This window comes from Podarcis pityusensis, assembly GCF_964106645.2.
Source record: "Podarcis pityusensis genome assembly, chromosome: 1".
Lineage (NCBI taxonomy): Eukaryota > Metazoa > Chordata > Lepidosauria > Squamata > Lacertidae > Podarcis > Podarcis pityusensis.
The window spans coordinates 10254326-10269537 of NC_138028.1; the positions used below are offsets into that span (position 1 = coordinate 10254326).

The window sequence follows — 15212 nt, forward strand, 5'->3', positions numbered from 1 at the left end:
TAAGCCAGGTGTCCCTGATATTATATTTGTGCATCTGGTTTTTCCTGCCTAAGTGCAAAACCTTAGATTTGTCCCTATTGAAATTCATTTAGTTAGCTAGTGCCCAGTTCTCCAATCTGTTAAGGTCATTTTGAATCCTGATTCTGTCTCCTCCTGCATTAGCTACCTCTCCCAGTTTGGTGTCGCCTGCAGATTGGATGAACATCACTTCAGTTCCTTCCTGCAAGTCGTTTACAAAGACACTGAACAACAACGGACCCATGTCACCCCATTTGTCACTTTCCTCCACAATGATGAAGAACCACAAATGAGCACTCTTTAGGTTCGGTCAGTCAACCAGCTGCAAATCCATCTACCTATCTCAGAGCTGAGGGAGGAGCCACTCACATTGATAGCCTCCACTCTCTGGCTTTGCTAATGGCCTATTACCTTCTCTTAATCTTTGATTAATTGCTGATCTCCCAGGCGATTTCCAGAACACGAGAAGCTGGTTTGGCCTGTATTTTAACACTTTGCTAAATCCAGTGTCTGGCAGCCTTTTTACCTCTCCATGCATTGATTAAATTCTAACACCTATCAGACCCAGGAATTTAGGGGAATCTGGAATCCACATACCCTGGCACCAACAACAGATACTCCGATGATGGCGGTAAAACCAGTTAAACAGAGTTCTACTTTGTGATCCTGCAGTTCCTAGCCCTCTTGGGGCTGTTCAAAGTTTGAGCGAGACTTCGTTTTGGAGCAAGCTAGGCTAATTTTTGCTTGGCGGGAAGCAAGGAGCAGCAGTTGTAAACAGCATCGTGCCTTGGTGACACCTCAACCGTTCTCCTTCTTCTAATTAACTTATCTTATTGGCAAGGAAGTCACTACTCATGATATAAAAACAGACGCGGGTGGCACTGTGGTCTAAACCACTGAGCCTCTTGGTCTTGCTGATCAGTAGGTTGGCAGTTTGAATCCCCATGATGGGGTGAGCTCCCATTTCTCTGTCTCAACTCCTGCCAACCTAGCTGTTCAAAAGCATACCAGTGCAAGTAGATAATTAGGTACCGCTGCGGACGGAAGGTAAACAGCATTTCCATGCGCTCCGGTTTCCATCATGGTGTTCTGTTGCGCCAGAAGCAGTTTAGTCATGCTGGTCACATGACCTAGAAAGCTGTCTGTGGACAAATGCCGGCTCCCTCAGCCTGAAAGCGAGATGAGCGCCGCAACCCCAGAGTCGCCTTTGACTGGACTTAACTGTCCTTTACTTTTTTTTACTCTTGATATTCTGCAACTGTCACAGTCCAGTTTACGGGCGATCGAAGTCCCAGCTGAGGACGTCAGGACCGGGGGCAAGATGGCGGGGTGGGAGCAGGAACGAGAGTCCGAGGATCAGAGAGCCAGGAGTCAAGAAGCCAAGGGTCCAAGGGTCAGGAAGCAAGGAGTCACAAAGTCAAGGGTCTGAGGATTAAGAAGCAAGGAGTCAAGGAGCCAAACGCAACAAGGCAGGAAACGTGTTGCTGTGGGAAAGAGCTGAAGGGAAATGCTGACCTTGCACCCCTCCCTGGCTCTTGCCACCAGGTGCTGTGAGTTACCAATCGGCCTCACCTGTGCAGCCTCACCTTGCCTCTTCAGAACAAACTTAGGAAGGCCCCAGTCCTGTAAAGTCCTACTGGTCACAGGGCCTGGCTCCTGCACGCACTCCTGACAGCAGCTACTTGAGGAGCACTGACTTGCACTTACTATGCAATCCTAATCATGTCTAATGGGCAGAACGTCCTACAGAATTCAGTGGGGCTTACTCTCAGGAAAGTGGGTTAGAAACCGCCATGGCTTCCGCCCAAATAATTCTGGGAGCTGTTGGTTGATATGGGTGGTAAGAGTAGTTAGCAAATTCCCCACAGAGAGCTGCAATCCCTGGATTCCCTGGGAAGAGGGATATACTCATTGCTATTTTTCTAGAAAAAGAGGTGCCGGAACTCACTATTAATGCCTCCCTTGTTCTCATGTAAAGGCAATGGTGCCCACCTGTGAGGTGACTTAACTGAGTGCCATCGAGTTCCAGCTGAAAAATAGCCCTAGATATACAGTGGTACCTCAGGTTAAGTACTTAATTCGTTCCGGAGGTCCGTACTTAACCGGAAACTGTTCTTAACCTGAAGCACCACTTTAGCTAATGGGGCCTACTGCTGCTGCCATGCCGCCGGAGCCCGATTTCTGTTCTCATCCTGAAGCAAAGTTCTTAACCTGAAGCACTATTTCTGGGTTAGTGGAGTCTCTAACCTGAAACGTATGTAACCTGAACCGTATGTAACCTGAGGTGCCACTGTACTGCTATACCACCCTGAGAACTGTGCAAGGGGTATAGGGGCTTCCTTAACAAACTCTCAGCTTCCATAATTCTTTGGGGGAAAGCACTGGTATCATAGCCCTTTCAGCACTTTGTGAAGCAGAGATCAAGGTCTTGCAATATAACTCATGTCTGGATCTCACATTAGGTTCAAATGACACCTCCACCCCGTTGCAAAACAGCGCAAGAGCATGCAAAGGGCCTACGTGAACACACAGTCTACGCCTGCCAACCTGACCTGTGTTTGGCTGGTTATGTGAAGGGTCCCTCTGAGAGTCCCGACACACACACACACACACACACAAACACACAAAGATTCTGGCCCAACTAGGCTTCCCAAAACGTGAAGGGCTCCTTCACATGCACTTTGGGATGTGTGTTGAGTCCTCTCACGTGCTGGCTGAAAGCACTGGCAGCAGTGTGTCTGAATAGGGCCGGCCCTAACACTAAACAGCAATCGGGGCGCCTCAGGCGGCAAATCGGAGGTATCATGAAAGGTAAGCCCATTGTTGTTTCTTTAACTTAATGTTTTACTTTATTGAGAGGGGGAGAGGTCCTTGTGGGATTGTCAGGTGCCAAATAACTTGACTGGCCTTGAGTATTATGCATCCTGTGTGTTGACACACAGGTTTGCTGCTCCGCCCTAGGCAATAGAGGGTCTTTGGCAACCCTTGGGTGGGGGGGTTGCTGCTGCTGCATACAGTAGCAGTGTTTGTATGGGGAGTGGGTAGATTGCACAACACCACAGTCCTCTGCAGATTTTCTTTCAGCAGCTGTGTGGGTGGGTGGGGTGAATTCTATGACACCCACCCACAGTCCCACACCCTGGAGGGGAAATGTCATCCCACCCTGTACAATACACAAGCTTACAGATATGCAATTGGTGCAATCGCACTATATGTGTCGTACGCTTGCAACGCATGGTGTCACTCTAAAAATGTAATGTGTGAAGAGGTCTGGTTATTGCAAGGAGGTAGTGCTAGAGCTGTGACTTTTAGATCTGCAAATTCAATGCAGCAAGGAAGGAAACAGAAGGCGCTACTAAAAGAACTCTGTCAGCAGAACACTTGCAGGAATCCAGCTCCTCCTGCCTGTTTTCTCTCTTTCCGCTCCTCTCTCCATTATTTTTGTTCATTCTTTAATGTGCTTAAAAGCCTTACTGTAACCATATCGTATCCTGCCAACCTAGCAGTTTGAAAGCACATCAAAGTGCAAGTAGATAAATAGATACCGCTCTGGCAGGAAGGTAAACGGCGTTTCTGTGTGCTGCTCTGGTTCGCCAGAAGTGGCTTAGTCATGCTGGCCACATGACCCAGAAGTTGTACGCCGGCTCCCTCGGCCAATAAAGCGAGATGAGCGCCGCAACCCCAGAGTCAGCCACAACTGGACCTAATTGTCAGGGGTCCCTTTACCTTTAACCATATTGTAAGACGGTAATACCAGTCTGCCTCTCAAATAATTCTTAAGTACAGGGTGAAAATAAAGGTAGAAAGGTTAACTTGATTAACATGATATTTGGCAACCCACAACCGATCGCTTTGTCTCACTTTCCAAGTGATATCTGCATCCATTTCCTTTCTGGTCATTATTGAATCAGGCCACACTGCCACAAATCCCTTTAACAATCTATAGTTACGATGCCAGCAGCGTTGCCTAATCAGAAGATGCATGCCTGGAAGACGGCTATAAAACCAGGGCCTCGTTAACACTACAAACTTAAAGCTGATTTAAGCCATTGCATTGTTGTTTAGTCGTGTCCGACTCTTCATGACCCCATGGACCAGAGCACGCCAGGCCCACTGCCTCCTGCAGTTTGGTCAAACTCATGCTGGTAGCTTCAAGAACACTGTCCAACCATCTTGTCCTCTGTCGTCCCCTTCTCCTTGTGCCCTCCATCTTTCCCAGCATCAGGGTCTTTTCCAGGGAGTCTTTGCTTCTTATGAGGTGGCCAAAGTATTGGAGCCTCAGCTTCAGGATCTGTCCTTCCAGTGAGCACTCAGGGCTGATTTCCTTAAGAATGGATTGGTTTGATCTTCTTGCAGTCCATGGGACTCTCAAGAGTCTCCTCCAGCACCATAATTCAAAAGCATCAATTCTTCAGCGATCAGCCTTCTTTATGGTCCAGCTCTCACTTCCATACATCACTACTGGGAAAACCATAGCTTTAACTATACGGACCTTTGTTGGCAAGGTGATTTGTTGGCCATTGCATTAGGACTGATAATTTTGTGCAATGGGACTCTGGGCACTCTGCTACAATTGCAAAACCACAGTTCCCAGGATCCTTCCCCTACTTGGCCCTTAGGACTCCTAGCAGGCTAGCACCCTCACCAACCTCTCCAAGCCACCGCCCCTGACCCCCCCCCCCCCACCTATCTTGCTCCCTCCTTTAATGTTTTTGCCTTGCTGGAATATGTCATTGAACTCCAAGACAGGCACATCCCATTCTGTTGTTTAATGTGGATAGCAAGCTTCCTTTGGAAGTAAGTTTCAGTTTGAGAAGTAGCTTGTCTCTTTGGCAGTCACAACGCCTGTGGTCTCAACGGGTTTTGTGCGTATGTTGCTTCTCCCTATGCGCATGTTGCGACTTTAATGCGCAAACATAAAGCTCGTCTATACTGTCATTTAATGTGCCTCAGTAGATGATGTCAGGGTCCGGGTGGGTTCATACGGAAAGAGGTGGTCCTTGAGGTATTGCGGTCCTTGAGCCAAAGGACCCTGGACCTCAGCCTGAAAAATGTTCTCCACCTGCACTATGCTTTGCTAAACACAAAGGTGGTAGCTGAGTGGAAAATAACATCAGAGAGTCATTTAATCCTCAACTCCAGCTTCAAACAGCCTGGGATCAATATGCCTCAAAGACCAGCTGCTTCTTGCTGCCCCCCACCTTGCACACTGTCACTATGACCTTGTGCATTGTGCAGCGCATGCCCTTCATTGCACACCGTCTGCAGATTTCCCCTCAAAGTTTGCGGAGACGTCACTGTTGCCCATCAAACAAAGCGCAGTATTTTGCACCTGTTCTTCTTCTTCTCGGCTTGCAGGTGTTTTGTTTGTCAGTGTCTTGAATAACCACTTGCCCTACACGGCACCTTGCAGCTGTTGTTCCCCAAAATTGTGCATTAATTGCTCTTTGTGGGAACTGTGTGGAATGAGAGCACTTCCAGACAACCAGTGCTATTTTTCTAGAGAAAAGAGGTGTCAGAGCTCACCGTGAACACCTCCATTGTTTTCTAATGATGGCAATGGCGCCCACCTGAGACGTGCCGGAGCTGAGTTCTGCAAGTTCCTGCTGGAAAAATGGCCTGCAGACAACCTATTGACCATTCATCCTGATTTGCCGCAGTATGGTGCAGTGCGTGTACAGAATGGGAGGCGAGAAGAGGAGGGAAGGGCAAATTTTGGACTCACACTGGGCGCCACTGAAAGACCAAACTCCACCTTTGGTTGATACGTAATGAAAACGGGGGGGGGGGGGGCAGTACAGTGGTACCTCGGGTTACATACGCTTCAGGTTACATATGCTTCAGGTTACAGACTCCACTAACCCAGAAATATTACCTCAGGTTAAGAACTTTGCTTCAGGATGAGAACAGAAATTGTGCTCTGGCGGCACGGCAGCAGCAGGAGGCCCCATTAGCTAAAGTGGTGCTTCAGGTTAAGAACAGTTTCAGATTAAGTACGGACCTCCGGAACAAATTAAGTACTTAACCGGAGGTACCACTGTATTTTATGTATGCATGTATGTATTTATAAGGTGCCATCAATAGGTTCTTAAATGGTCCCTGCCCCAAAGGGTTTACAGTCATAATTTTGACACAGAGAAACTACAGAGGAAGGGGAGAGGTTCAGGGATAAGCAAGGAGAATATGGGCTACTGCGTGAGATGCAATAATAATAAACGATGCCAACAAAGCAGGGTTTTGTGTCTGTGTGTGGTTTTTTTAAAAAAAAATAAGTAGAAAATTAGTAAGTAGAAAAAATAAAATGAATTTCAATGTTTTCTTAAGCTGGAAAAAAATAGTACAATAAAGGAAAAAATAATGCAAAAGTTATATGTATAAACATGAACAGCAAATCCTGTACTTCTATGTGGGTTCCTCCACATAGGCATTCTCTGTTGGAGTATTTCTCTTCCAAAAAGGCATCCACTGTGCCAAAAGTATTATTTGTTGTAACTATTTGTTTTTAATACAGCCCTTTGATCATATTTCCTGGGCTGTTTACAAGATAACTGAAACAACTAAAAGGCACAAGAAAGAAAGAAAGAAAGAAAGAAAGAAAGAGCTAAATGCCAAAAAATTATAAGAGCGGCATAAAGAAAATAACTCCTCTCACCTTCCCAAAGATGCGTGATATGGCTTAATTTCTAGATAAGCATCAGATTCCATTTCTCACGCTTCCAGACCTCAGAGAAGATTTTGTTTGTTCGTTTTTTAGCTGGTGAAAGTCAGAGTTGCCTCTTAAACTCTTCTGCTCTGTGCATAGATAGAATCGGGAGCTTGGATATCTAGATGAAATGCAAAACCGTTTCATGGCGAAGGCTCAAAGCCAAGCTATCCCAGTCCAGGGTGTGCCTACATCTGAAGGCGAGGAGAACAGAGCTTACTGGAAGAGTTTTGTTCACAGGAGTTTGGGGGATCACGTGATCCGCAAAGTCACTTTGCCACTTGAAGCTCACTTCTGCTATGCAGCTTGGAAAAGAGCTGATAAGACTCTTCCAGCCACCCACACAGCTACACCAGTCTCATCCTTTTCTTTGTCGGGTGTCAAGCATATTCCAAAGGCACCCTTAAGTGTGTGCAACAACCATATAGTGGTAGGGAAAGGAAAACACTCTGTACATGCTCAGAGGTGCTTGCTTATTTCTTCACATATTCCAGGGGTGGGCCAAGCATTACAAAAGAAAGAAAAAATAAATCTCAAGCTTCAGATCCTGAGTCAAATTCATAATTGTAGGGTGCCCTTTACATTTCCCCTAACTAAGCTTTGAACAGAATTTGTAATGGGACTATGAAACGGTGGAATAAGACATTTTTTCGATGTATGTTAGTATATTTTTTCAGTATATGTTAGTATATTCTCCTGGCTATTACTTATCCCCTGTTTTCAGTGGGGATAAGTCATAAAAACAGAGGGCAGGAGATCTACTTTGGCGATCACTTGTAGCCGAGTAAGATTGACTTCCATAAACATGGTTTTAGCAATGAGTCCGTAAGTGACTGTGGAGGCCAATTCTGGATCCACATGTCCTTCCATAGTGGGGACATTGGTTTCCGAGCGGGAGTTGATCACGGTGAGGGTTTGCCAAGCGTGCCTTCCTCCTAGCACGTTTCTCCCTTGCGTCCTGAGTTCAAGTGTCTTCAAAGCCCATGACACCTTGGTAAAGGCTATTCTCCAGCTGGAGCTCTCGCAGGCCAGTGTTTCCCGGTTGTCAGTGTTTATACTACATGTTTTAAGATTTGCTTTGAGACAGTCTTTAAACCTCTTTTGTTGACCACCAGCATTACACTTTCCATTTTTAATTTCGGAATATAGTAGATGCTTTGGAAGACGATCATCAGGCATCCGCACAACATGACCAGTCCAGCGAAGTTGATGTTGAAGATTCATTGCTTCAATGGGACAAGGGTGTGGATTAAGGTGTGTAAGGAAGCCTAAAATAGATCTGTTTTGTTGTTTTTTCATGGTGGTGTTTTTTTAAATATCAAATATCATGCTAGGAGCGTCTCCACCCCCATCGTTCAGCTTGGATACTGAGGTCCAGCTCCGAGGACCTTCAGGCAGTTCCCCCCTGTGAGAAGCGGGGTTACAGGGAACCAGGCCTTCTCTGTAGCAGCGCCTGCCCTGTGGAACACCCTCCCATCAGATGTCAAAGAGATAAACAACTACCTGACATTTAGAAGACATCTGAAGGCAGCCCTGCTTAGGGAAGTTTTTAATGTTTGATCTTTTATCGTGTTTTTAATATTCTGTTGGGATCTGCTCAGAGTGGCTGGGGAAGCCCAGCCAGATGGGCGGGGTATAAATAATAAATTATTATTATTAGTAGTAGTATTATAGCTCAGTTGGTAGAGCATGAGACTGTAAATCTCAGACTCATAAGTTCATATAGCTGAAAGAGTCCAGCATTGCAGGGGGTTCGATTAGTTGGCCCTCGTGTTCCCTTCCAACGCTGCAATATTACAAATTATTTCAGAAATTTCTCTCGCTTTTTCTTGTTGTGCCCTGTTCTGCTTATGCCCTAAGCACAAGCTTGTTGGGCAATCGAGCACGGATTGATTATAAATCAGGGTATGTGATTCTTACGCAAATACACATCCTCTTTTTTTCAGCGATGCATCCTCTTTCTCTCCGCAGTTGGCGGATTAAAGGGAAGTGCTTCTGTGACTCGGGTGAAGGTGTCAGCGCGTCTGGCTGTTAACCAGAAGTTTGGTGGCTTGAGCCCACCCAGGGACGGGATGCCTGCCTTGCAGTGGGGTTGGACTAGATGATCCTCAGGATCACTTTCAGCTCTAGGATTCCACTCTGGGATTGTGTGAGACCTGAGTTCAAATCCTGACTCAACCTGGTGTGGCCCTGCATGAAAAACCTCTCCCTTTTGATACAATACAATAATCTTTATTGTCATTGTCCCATACAGAACAACAAAATTGAAAAAAAATCTACATCAGACATTCAAAAACCAACAAGCCTGCTATCCCAGCCTGGTTAACCCCCTAAAAACTCTGATACCCCATAATTAAATACAATATACTCCCACAGAGACTACCTTACACTGCGTTTAAAACCAAAATCGCATTTGGATAAAAACTGTTTCTCAGGCGGCCAGTCCTAGTCTTTATAACCCTGTACCTTCTTCCAGAAGGCAGAAGCTGAAAGAGATCCTTTCCAGGGTGCGCACTATCCTGCGCTATCTCTGCAGCTTTCTTATGGCACCTGGAAGCATAGATTTGATCCAAGGTGGGAAGAGTGCACCCAATTATTCTCTCTGCAGTCTTTACAACCCTGGACAGCCTTGTTTTTCCCCTGACCGTGCAGCTCCCAAACCACACACACAGACCATAAGTTAATACACTCTCAACTGCACAATGATAAAAAGCCATCAACAGGTCCTTTGAGAGATTATTTTCCCGGAGGATTCTCAGAAAATATCACCTCTGCTGTGCTCTCTTCATCAGGTCTTTACTGTTTTCTCCCAGGTTAGGTCATCTGCTGCCCTGCCCCGCAGGGTTGAGGATAAGGTGGGTCGATCCCTTGGAGGCCTCCCTGAGAAGAAGGGGGACAAGAGGAAAACGTGAGATATAGTCGCTCTTTCTCCATGCGCACGCATGGGTGCGCATAGTTGCCATGGCAAACACCGTTCCCATAAACAGGCCCCCTAAGCGCTGCTCATATCACACCAGGTCAATGAGGCATCACTAAGCGCCATTATCTCGCTGGTCTTCTAGGCCTCAATTTAAGCAGTTTTACTTAAATTAGCGGCACCCGCAAGGGTAGTTATTAGAACATTACAAAAAGAGAGGATTTATGGGTAGCAAGCGAGGCCGCAGCTGCAGCTGGGAGAGGCTTCTCCTGTTGCCTCCCATTCATGCTCTTGTCGCTCCCTTCCTTTGAACAGGGCTTCGAGACTTGCTCCTGCTTTTGGCTGACAGCCGTGCTACACGTCTTCCATTCAGGTCCAGTCGTGGCCGACTCTGAGGTTGCGGCGCTCATCTCGCTTTATTGGCCAAGGGAGCCGGCGTACAGCTTCCGGGTCATGTGGCCAGCATGACTAAGCCGCTTCTGGCGAACCAGAGCAGCGCACGGAAATGCTGTTTACCTTCCCGCCGGAGTGGTACCTATTTATCTACTTGCACTTTGACGTGCTTTTGAACTGCTAGGTTGGCAGGAGCAGGGACCGAGCAACGGGAGCTCACCCCGTCGTGGGGATTCGAACTGCCAACCTCCTGACTGGCAAGTCCTAGGCTCTGTGGTTTAACCCACAGCGCCACCCGTGTCCCTATGCTAGTATTTAGCAAAAGCCAAAACTGGGACACTGGCTAGCTTGAGGATTACACTAACAGCACATCAGTCATGTCTATTACAGTTGTACCTTGGAAGTCGAACAGAATCCATTCCAGAAGTCCATTTGACTTCCAAAACGTTTGAAAATCAAAGCACGGCTTCTGGTTGGCTGCAGGAACCTCCTGCAGCCAATCAGAAGCCACAGAAGCCCCATTGGACGTTCAGGTTCCGAAGAACGTTCGCAAACTGGAACACTCCCAGGTTTGCGGCATTCAGGAGCCAAAATGTTCTCGTGCTAAGGCGTTCAGGATCCAAGGTACTACTGTAAAATATTTTCCGTTTAAGAGAAAAAGGAAATAATAATAATAAAAAAAAAACAGAGCAGAGAGATCAGGGAAGCGTGGGGCATGGAGACAGAGGGAAAGCATAGAAAGATGGGGCAAAGAGGTTAAAAAATAAAAGGGGATGTATGTAGCAGGTTGAAGTTAAAGATGAGCCCTGGCCGAGTCTTAAAAGGTTGAAGACAATTGTTATAAGTGAACATGTGAATTTGGACCAGGGAGAGTTGGATTCAAGGCCCTTTCCCGCACCTGGGAACTGTAGTACACCTTCACGGAACTACACTTCCCAGGACCCTTAACAAACTACAGTTTCAGGATTCGTTGGAGGGGAAGCTATTTGCTTTAAATGTATGGTGGAGACTTATTGGGCAGCTTTCAGCAAGTCCTTGTCTTTCAGCCTAACTGACGCCAAAGATACATTTTTATGAGTCAGCGGGACAATTTACTGCCACCTTGAACTCCTTAGAGAAAGAACAGGAATCGGGAACTGCAAGGGAGAGATGCTGATTTTCACATGATTTCCCCTTTGGACATGTGGCAACTCATTTTCAGGGACCTTTCAACATTTGTGAGTCAAAGAAAGCCATCTTCTCACATGACACCCCCCCCCCCCACCAAAGTATACATTACAGGCAGCTACATGCAGAAATTCCTGCTGCGAAGGGTGAGTTGGGCAATAAGAGTCGTTCTATCACCGTGGAGCAGGGAACAGCAACCTGTTGTTCCCAAAGCCTCATTAAATACAATACCTCCATTATTCTATGGTTCTATGTCTAACTAAAGCATCACAAGAGACCAGAAGCCTCATAAGATGCGTTAACACCTTTCAACTTACAAGGAAGGAAATTTCTAATAATAATAATAATAATAATAATAATTTATTATTTATACCCTGCCCATCTGGCCGGGCCTACCCAGCCACTCTGGGCAGCTCCCAACAGAATTTTAAAAACACAATAAAACATCAAACATTAAAAACTTCCCTAAACAAGGCTTCCTTCAGATGTCTTCTTAAAGTCACATAGTTGTTTATTTCCTCGACATCTGACGGGAGGGCGTTCCACAAGAAGGGTGCCACTACCGAGAAGGCCCTCTGCCTGGTTCCCTGTAACCTCACTGCTTGTAGTGAGGAAACCACCAGAAGGCCCTCGGAGCTGGACCTCAGTGTCCGGGCCAGATGATGGGGGTGGAGACACTCCTTCAACAGTACTTTCCCCCAGAGGCTCCTGGGGTACAGCCTTTATACTGGGATGCATTTACTCAGGAGTAAGTCTTGGTGAGGGACGCGGGTGGCACTGTGGGTTAAACGTCAGAGCCTAGGACTTGCTGATCAGAAGGTTGGTGGTTCGAATCCCCGCGACTGGGTGAGCTCCTGTTGCTCGGTCCCTGCTCCTGCCAACCTAGCAGTTCAAAAGCACGTCAGAGTGCAAGTAGATAAATAGGTACTGCTCCGGCGGGAAGGTAAACGGTTTTTCCGTGTGCTGCTCTGGTTCGCCAGAAGCGGCTTAGTCATGCTGGCCACATGACCCAGAAGCTGTATGCTGGATCTCTCGGCCAGTAAACCCCAGAGTTGGTCACGACTGGACCTAATGGTCAGGGGTCCCTTTACCTTTAAGACTTGGTGAACTTGATGACGCTTGCTCATGAGTAGGCACGCATGAGGCTTGCCCTCCATTTTGACCTAAGCTGGTCTCAACCCCGGTCCAGCTCATGCACAAAGTTGTGATCCTCTTCGATGGATCTCAGCCTAGCAACCTGATTCAGCGCATACTCACAGTGGGACTGATTATGTTTGGCAGTGCTTACCCAGAAATACAGTAATTGCATATATTAGCTATTATTAACTGTACTGCAAACACTTTGATTAATGATATGGAGATTTAATTCATTATGCGGCCCCCAGGTTCTGTACATCAAAGGGCTCTTGCAACCCACTTGGTCTGAGAGGCTGGACTGCCTTGCATTAAGTGGATTGTCAAGCAAGAGAATTATATAAAAAAAGCATTTGTTGACCCCTCTGTGATGGCCCTCCCTATTAATTTTAGGCAGGTGGTTTTGCTGCACTGCTTTGGCTTGCCTGCTTAAAAAAGATAAAAACCTGTTTAGGCAAGCCCTGCCCAGACATATGATTTTATCATGCATATTTGTCTTTTAAAAATGTTTATTTAATTTGCATTTTGATAGTTTTGTTATGTCTACTATTTAAAAGTCTGCTTTGAGCGCTATTTTAAAATGAATATTTTATGTAAACTGCTTAGGCATTTCGTTTTGTAATTAAAGCTGTATGTAAATCCTGCTAGATAAATACAGTGGCGTAGCGTGGGGGGGTGCAGGGGGGGCCGGCCGCACCGGGTGCAACATCTGGGGGTTAGGGTTAGGGGGCACAAATTACTTGCCTTGCCCCGGGTGCTGACAACCCACGCTACGCCACTGGATAAATATGTTATCTCTCAAAAACTGGCTAGGAGAGGAGAGTGCAGAGAGCAACACGAAAGATGCTTTCTTCTTTGGCGATCCCTCGTAGCCGAGTAAGATTGTCTTCCTTAAACATGGTTTTAACAATGAGTCCGTAAGTGACTGTGGAGGCCAATTCTGGATCCACACGTCCTTCCACAGTGGGGACATTGGTTTCCGGGTGGGAGTTGATCACGGTGAGAGTTTGCTAAATGTGTCTTCCTCTTAGCACATTTCTCCCTTTTGTCCTGAGTTCGAGTGTCTTCAAAGTCCACGACACCTTTGGTAAAGGCTGTTCTCCAACTGGAGCGCTCGCAGGCCAGTGTTTCCCAGTTGTTGGTGTTTATACTACATTTTGTTAGATTTGCCTTGAGACAGACTTTAAACCTCTTTTGTTGACCACCAGCATTACGCTTTCCATTTTTCAGTTCGGAATAGAGTAGTTGCTTAGGAAGACGATAATCAGGCAGAGACATTTGGGTTACCAGACGTCCCCATTTCCCAGGGACAGTCCCCGGATTTACAAATCAGTCCCCATACAAAATCCATTGAAGTTGAAAAGTGTCCCTGGATTCATTGAAAAAATTCTGGTAAGACCCAGCACGGGTTTCTCAAAAATAAGTCGTGCTAGCCCAATCTTATTTCTTTCTCTTTTTTTGATGGAATTACAAACTTGGTGCATCAGAGAAGTGTTGTGGACATAGTATATCTTGATTTCAGTAAGGCTTTTGACAAAGTCCGCCATGATATTCTTGCGAGGAAGCTGGTAAAATATGGGTTGAATGACGTAACTGTTAGCTAGATTTGTAGCTGGTTGACTGACTGAACCCATTAATGGTTCCTCGTCATCCTGGAAAAAAGTGACAAGTGGGGTGCCACAGGGTTCCATCCTGGGCCCGTTGTTCAATGTCTTTATAAATGACATGGATGAAGGAATTTGCTCATCAAATTTGCAGATGACACCAAACTGGGAGGGGTAGCTAATGCCGCAGAAGACAGAATCAGAATTCAGAACGGCCTTAACAGATTGGAGAACTGGCGCAAGCTAATAAAATGAATTTCAATAGGGACAAATGTAAAGTTCTGCACTTAGGCAGGAAGAAGCAGATGCACAAATATAGGATGGGGGACACCTGGCTTACTAGCAGTACATGTGAAAAGGATCCAGGGGTCTTGGTGGACCACAGGCTTAACATGAGTCCACAGTGTGATGCAGCAGCCAAAATACTAACGCTATTCTAGGCTGCATCAACAGAAGTATAGTGTCCAGAACAAGGGAAATAATAGTACCACTCTATTCTGCCTTGGTCAGACCACAATGGGAATACTGTGTCCAATTCTGGGCACCACAATTTAAGAAGGATGTTGACAAGCTGGAACATGTGCAGAGGAGGGCGACCAAGATGATAAAGGGTCTCAAGACTAAGCCTGATGAGGAACGGTTGAAGGAGCTGGGTATGTTTAGCCTGGAAAAGAGGAGACTGAGAGGCGATATGATATCTACCTTCAAATATCTCAAGGGCTGTCACATGGAGGAGGGAACAAGCTTGTTTTCTCCTGCTCTGGAGGGTAGGACTCAAACCAATGGCTTCAAGTTGCAAGAAAGGAGATTCTGACTAAACATCTGGAAAAACTTTCTGACAGCAAGAGCCGTTTGGCAGTGGAACAGACTCCCACAAGAGGTGGTGGACTCTCCATCCTTGGAGGTTTTCAAGCAGAGGTTGGATGGCCATCTGTCATGGATGCTTTAGCTGAGATCCCTGCATTGCAGGGGGTTGGACTAGATGACCCCCAGGTCCCTTCAAACTCTGAGATTCTATGATTCTATGAAATGACTGTACTTCAGTAGCAAGTGGCCCCTCAGTGAACTGTTCTGTAGAAACGGCTGAAGCGTATGACAGGATTCACATGCAACAGAGCCACTGTACATGCTGCCAACTCTAACGCTCTGAAAGGTATACAATGGCTCTTTCAATGTGGCACAGTTGATGCGTGGGGGGGGGGCAAGTCCCGGGCATGTTGTCCTTCAGAGATTAAGTGCTTAGCAGGCCAAGGAACGCATGAGGCAGAAGAAGCTA

At 46.4% G+C, this 15212-nt stretch overlaps 1 protein-coding gene across 1 annotated transcript in view; it reads right to left on the minus strand.

Moving 5' to 3' along the window:
* The window catches only part of SGPP1 (sphingosine-1-phosphate phosphatase 1), a 33257-nt gene extending 26346 nt beyond the window's left edge, over positions 1-6911 (minus strand). Inside the window, exon 1 of the mRNA XM_080988326.1 lies at positions 6671-6911. The gene's annotated coding sequence lies outside the window, so the exon portion shown is untranslated. The remainder of the gene's footprint in view (positions 1-6670) is intronic.
* Positions 6912-15212: the final 8301 nt, after the last annotated feature.